Source organism: Callorhinchus milii, unplaced genomic scaffold (genome assembly GCF_018977255.1).
Source record: "Callorhinchus milii isolate IMCB2004 unplaced genomic scaffold, IMCB_Cmil_1.0 Scaffold4, whole genome shotgun sequence".
Lineage (NCBI taxonomy): Eukaryota > Metazoa > Chordata > Chondrichthyes > Chimaeriformes > Callorhinchidae > Callorhinchus > Callorhinchus milii.
Genome location: NW_024704745.1, coordinates 75,659,592 through 75,665,477, shown reverse-complemented (window position 1 = coordinate 75,665,477; position 5,886 = coordinate 75,659,592).

The window sequence follows — 5,886 nt, the reverse complement described above, 5'->3', positions numbered from 1 at the left end:
ACTGAGCTAAAGGGGGGACATAAAACAGGAGATTATATGAATGACAAATTTTCGAATGGGTATATATATATATATATATGTCAAGGAAACCAGGAGTGGGTTCCTCTCTGTGGAGATCGCAGCAGTTTTTTTACACCGAGAGCTGAAAAATGAACATCTAAAATTAACAACTGAACCAAACTTCGTCGCCCCCTCTCTCTCTCTCTCTCTCTCTCTCTCTCCCCCCAACACCAATGAACCCTTTTTTACCCTTCAACCGCACGATCGTCATTGCGATGATGGCGATGCAATGCGTTCATTGCGGGCGAAGGAAAAAACGTGCGGCTTTCTCTTGTCTCCATCCATCCCATCCATTCGTTTGCAAACCAACGGATGCGACTGATCGGGATTTATTAATAATAATAATAATAATAATAATAATAATAATAATAATAATAATAACCCCATCTGCATTTTCCATTGGCATCGGTTGGAAAACAATGAGCCATCGTCCTGCAAAATAAATGACACACAGTAAATATGAGCGTGAAAGTCACTCACATGTCTGTCGGCTGCTGTGAGGGGCTGTGTGTTGAGCTCTCTGGGGGGGGGTTTGGATGGCAGATGCCCTCAGTCGGCAGTGGCTGAGCCGCTCGGGGTCTCTGTGCGGCTTTGGTCGCACTGTGTTGCTCTCTCTCTCTCTCTCTCTCACTCTCTCTGTCAGCTGTGAAATTGCAACACTTGGGGGCGGGGCCCGGGGAGGGGGGGCGGGACCTCCGTGACGTCAGCCGCGCCGCGCGTCACCCTGAAAGCGCTCCGTCGCCCACCTCGCCGCCGTGACGTCACCGCGCACGACAATTCAGCCCCCGCCCCCCCCCCCAGTCCGCCCCGCCCCTTCGCACCTGCCGTGACGTCACTCCCACCTCTCTCCCCCTCTCTCCCTCTCTCTCTCTCTCTCTCTCCTGTCAATCACATGGGAAGTCATTCAACAACAACAACAACAACAACAAGATTACATTTGCACAGCGCCTTTCACGTCGGGGCAACATTATACGCGCGTAGCGCCTTTCGCGTCGGTGGGGCGTCCCGAGGCGCTGGACAGACAAGAGTTATGGACCTTGGTGGGGGTCGGGGGGGGGAAGCCGGGAGGTCCAAAGCACAGTCGCAGAGGTGGGTCTTGAAGGTGGCGAGGGAGGGGGCGAGGCGGAGGGACTGCGGGACGGAGTTCCAGAGGGTGGGTGCAGAGTGGCGGAAGGCCCGCCCGCCGATAGTGGGCAAGCAAGGCGGGGGCCGTGACGCAGGCTGGAGCCCGCTGAGCGGAGGGAGAGAACAGGGTGGGAGGGGGTTAGGAGGTCGGAGAGGTAGGGGGGAGCAAGACCGTGGAGGGCTTTGAAGGTGAGGACCATGAACTTGAACTGTATCCTCTGTGATGGGGAGCCAGTGGGGTTGGGCAAAGATGTGGGCGATAGGGTCGCAGAGCCTGGTACGGGAGAGGACACGGGCTGCAGAGATCTGGATGATCTGCAGCCTGTGGGGGGAGGAGTTGGGGAGGTCGACAAGCAGTGAGTTTGGAATAGTTGAGCGTTGATGTAATGAAGGAGTGGATGAAGGTTTCGGCAGCCTGCGATGTGAGACAGCCAATTAGGAGAGCCTTGGTCTTGTTGGCGTTCAACTGAGGAAAGTTAGCTCTCATCCACATGATGCAACAGCAGACAATGAATCACAGGATATGAGGCTGCATCCTCATATACAAGGATTTAATTCATACACGTTGACTGACTAAAATGAGTGTAAAAAAAAGACACACCCCAGAAATTACAAGGTTCCAGTAATCTGTTTGAAGCTAAAAGTCAGATCCTCCCCCAAATTAGGGTGAAAGTTTCATATTTGTGTTAATAAAATAGAATTTATTTTTAATACCAGATATGTTTCAGGGGAAACTACACCAACAACCACTTACACTTATATAGCGCCCTCCACACAGGGTAGCGTCTCAGAGCGCTTAACAGTGGCAGAGCTTGACTCCGAGCCGAGGGGGCTGTGGTGGGGAGGTGGCTGTTAAGCACGGTCGAAGAGGAAAGTTTTCAGGCAGGACTTGAAAAAGGGAAGAGGCAGAGGGATTGAGCGAGAGTGTTCCAGAGTTGTAGCAGGAACAACAACAACATGCATTTACATAGCGCCCTCACAACAACAACAATAAATGGCGCCCTTCACATTGCAAAGATGTCCCAGGGCACTGGACAATCGAGGTTTGGAGTTGGGTGCAGGAGGGGTGGAGAGCTGGTGGGTGGGGGTGGGAAAGTGACCGAATGAAGAGGAAGGTCTTCAGATGGGATTTGAAGAAGGCAAGAGAGGGGTTGAGGTGGAGGGATCGTGGGATAGAGTTCCAGAGTGTGGGGGCAGAGACGCTGAATGCTCGACTGCTAAGCGGTAGGGCGGGAAGCGCAGGGGACCTGGAGCAGGCCAGTGTCCACCGAGCAGAGGGAGCAGACAGGCTGATGTGGGATTAGGAGGTCACAGAGGTAGGGGGGAGCAAGATCATGGAGGGCTTTGAAGGTGAAAACGAGGGTTTTGAACTCGATTCTCGGAGGGATGGGCAGCCAGTGAAGCCGGGCAAGGATGGGGGTGATCGGTTCGTGGAACCTGGTTCGAGAGAGGACATGACCTGCAGAGTTCTGATTAATCTTTGTGGAGAGAAGAGTTGGGAAGTCCAACAAGCAGGCAGATGGCGTAATCAAGCAGGGACGCAATAAAAGCGTGGATAAGGTTCTTGGCAGCATGTGGTGAGAGGCAGTGGCGGAGGCGGGCAATGTTGTGGAGGTGGGGAAAGGCGGAATGGGTCACATCACAAATGTGGGGTTTGAAAGATAGCGGAGGGTTGAACAGGACACCAAGGTTCCGCATTGGCTCAGTGAGGTGTAGAGTGCAACCATGAATAGTAATACTGTCAGTGCCTGAGATGAGGAGGCGCTGACAGGAGCCAAGCAGTAGGGCTTCTCTCTTGCCAACATTCAAGTGGAGGAAGTTGTCTCTCGACCAGGACTTGATGTCTGACAGGCAATAAGCCAGGCAACAGCGGTGCTGGAGCCGAGGGTGGAGGAGGTGAGATAGAATTGGATATCATCCGCATACATGTGGAAATTGACCCCATGCTTGAAAATGGCATCACCGAGTGGAAGCTTGTATATGTTGAAGAGGAGGGGACCGTGGACAGAGCCCTGAGGACTGCTGCACGTGACAGTGCGGGGGCTAGAGGAGAAGCCGCAGGGTAGCAGCCCAGAGCGCTTAATAGTCTCGGAGCATGATGCCGAGCCGGGGGGAGGGGAATGGAACCAGGCACAGTCATAGAGGAAGGTCTTCACGAATGATCTGAAGAATGGGAAAGGAATGGGCAAGGCGGAGGGATAGAGGAAGAGTGTTCCAGAGTATCCAAAAAACTGGTCAAACAACTCTTTAAATCCTCAAATGAGACAAACCCACCCTCACCAATGGGACCTTTAAAGTCCACCTTCATGCCCTAGCACCTTGTTTTTAAAAAAAACGAGGTCCATCTGCCTGCTTAGATGGATGTTAAAGAGATCCCATGGCACTATTTGAAAAGAAGAGATTTTCTCCCAGTGTCCTGGCCAGCAATCCCCTAAAATAAAATTGGGTACTTAATTCATGGCTGTTTGAGGGGCATTGCTGTGCACAAATTGGCTTCCACATTTGACTTCAAATACGCAGTAAGATCCTGCAAAGTACTTTGAGGTGTCTCAATAATGTGATAAGTCGATGAATCAAATGTGAGGATTATTGCTATTATTATTACGTCTCTCCAGAAGGATTCCTAAATTCAGTCTTAGTTTGGAAGCTTATTTTTTTTTGCGCTTCTTAAAAAGTACCAGTTTCCAAATTAAGATTGAATTTAAAATATTTTCATGATTCATTCCTGGGGGCAGAAGATCGTGGGTTTGCCAGGACTTGAGCTGTCAATCTAAACTTAAGATCCAGTGTAGGACTGAGCGAAAGCTGCATTATCGAAGGTACAACCTCTATTCTACTGCAAGAATTAATATTCTGCATTTTATCCAGTATTATTGCCTTATCCAGCCCCCACCCCCTCACACACACACACACACACACACAAATTATAGTCATCAATATTTTTGGATGATGGCTGATGCAGATTGGACCACCTACCAAGAGTCACTTGGCTGCAAAGTGAACCGCTATGTTGATTCACTTTGAGATGTCTGAGCATCACAGTCCACTGAGAGATCAGTCATTTGTACTATTTTTCCAGACATATGTCTGGAATGCACTGCCTGAAGGGTGGTGGAAGTAGATTCAATATTAGCTTTCAAAAGGGAATTGGATGTGTACTTAAAAAGTAATCCCTTTCAAAGAGTTCTTTCAAAGAGCAGGCACAGGCCCGATGAGTCAAATGGCCTCATTCTATGCTGTAAGATTCAATGATACTATGATTCTATGTGGGCAACTTTGAAAACTGGAACCGTTGACGAAACAGCCAAGTGAGGCAGATTCACACATATCACCTCAAGGCTGGACTATGGGAACTCTCTCCTCGCCGGCCTTCCCGGCCCTCCTTCCACACTGCAGGTCATTCAGAACTCTGCAGCTCGTGTACTGTCCCGCACCAGACACCGCGACCACATCACTCCCACCCTCGCTCGCCTCCACTGGCTCCCCATCCCCCAGAGGATCGATTTCTAGATCCTCATCCTCACTTACAAGGCCATTCATGGCCTTGCTCCTTCCTACCTCTCTGACCTACTATCCTCCTACTTACCTGCCCGTACCCTCCATTCCTCTAGCTCCGATCTGCTCCACACCCCCCGCCCCAACCGCCCTACCATCGGTGGCCGGGCCTTCAGCTTCTCAGTCCCTACGCTCTGGAACTCTATCCCCCAGTGCCTTCGCCGCTTCCTCCCTTTCCTCCTTCAAGGCCGGTCTCAAGACCTTTCTCTTTGACCGTGCCTTCAGCTCCCCTCTCGACTCTCTACCCCCCCCTCGCTCCCTCCTTTCCCTCCCCTCACCCTGACGATTTCCCCCCTGCTCAGGTCCTGACCCAACTGTACTGCGCCTTGGGACGTCCTCCCGACGTGAAAGGCGCTCTATAAATGGAATCTTGCTGTTGTCTTAAAGAGGGATGGTGTCTCTCACAGCATTAACAACAACCACAAAAGCTGTGATTGGGTTCATCTCCTGTAACCCAACACCATTTAATGGATCCACACCTATTGATTGTAATAATCCCTGTATTTCATAGCATCTCTTCACATTGTCGAAATGTCCCAAATTGCGTCACAGGAATCTTGCTGTAATTTAGCAATATCCCACAAACTGACATGAAGTGAATGACCATTTTTATCTGGATTATTGTTTGCTAAGACATCTTTCCAAATAGTGGCATGGGATCTTTAAAGTCCACCTGAACAGATAGTGTGCTCAACAACAACAAGAAAATTATATTTGTATAGCACATCGGGAGGACGTCCCAAGGCACTGGACAGTCAGAGTTTTGGATCAGAACTGGGGATTGGGTTGGGGAGGGTGGAGGGCAGGGAGGGAAACAGTGTGATCAAAAGCACGGTCGAGGAGGAGGGTCTTGAAGGAGACAAGGGAGGGGGCGAGACAGAGGCACTGTGGATTTGAGTTCCGATGAGAGAGGAGGGGGAAGACAGGTGCGAAGGTTTGGAGGAAGAGATGGGTAGGGGCCGGGGTGGAGGGGGTGATACAGAAGATGTAGTAGATGGAAGGATAGAGGCAGCTGCAGATCCCCACAACTTTGGATTTGAGGAGGTCCAGCATTGCCTCGCAGTTGGCATTGGAGTTGAGGATGGACGAGGCATGATAGGGTGGACGGAGGAGCCGGTGGGTGATGGAGAAGAGGAGCCTGCCTGG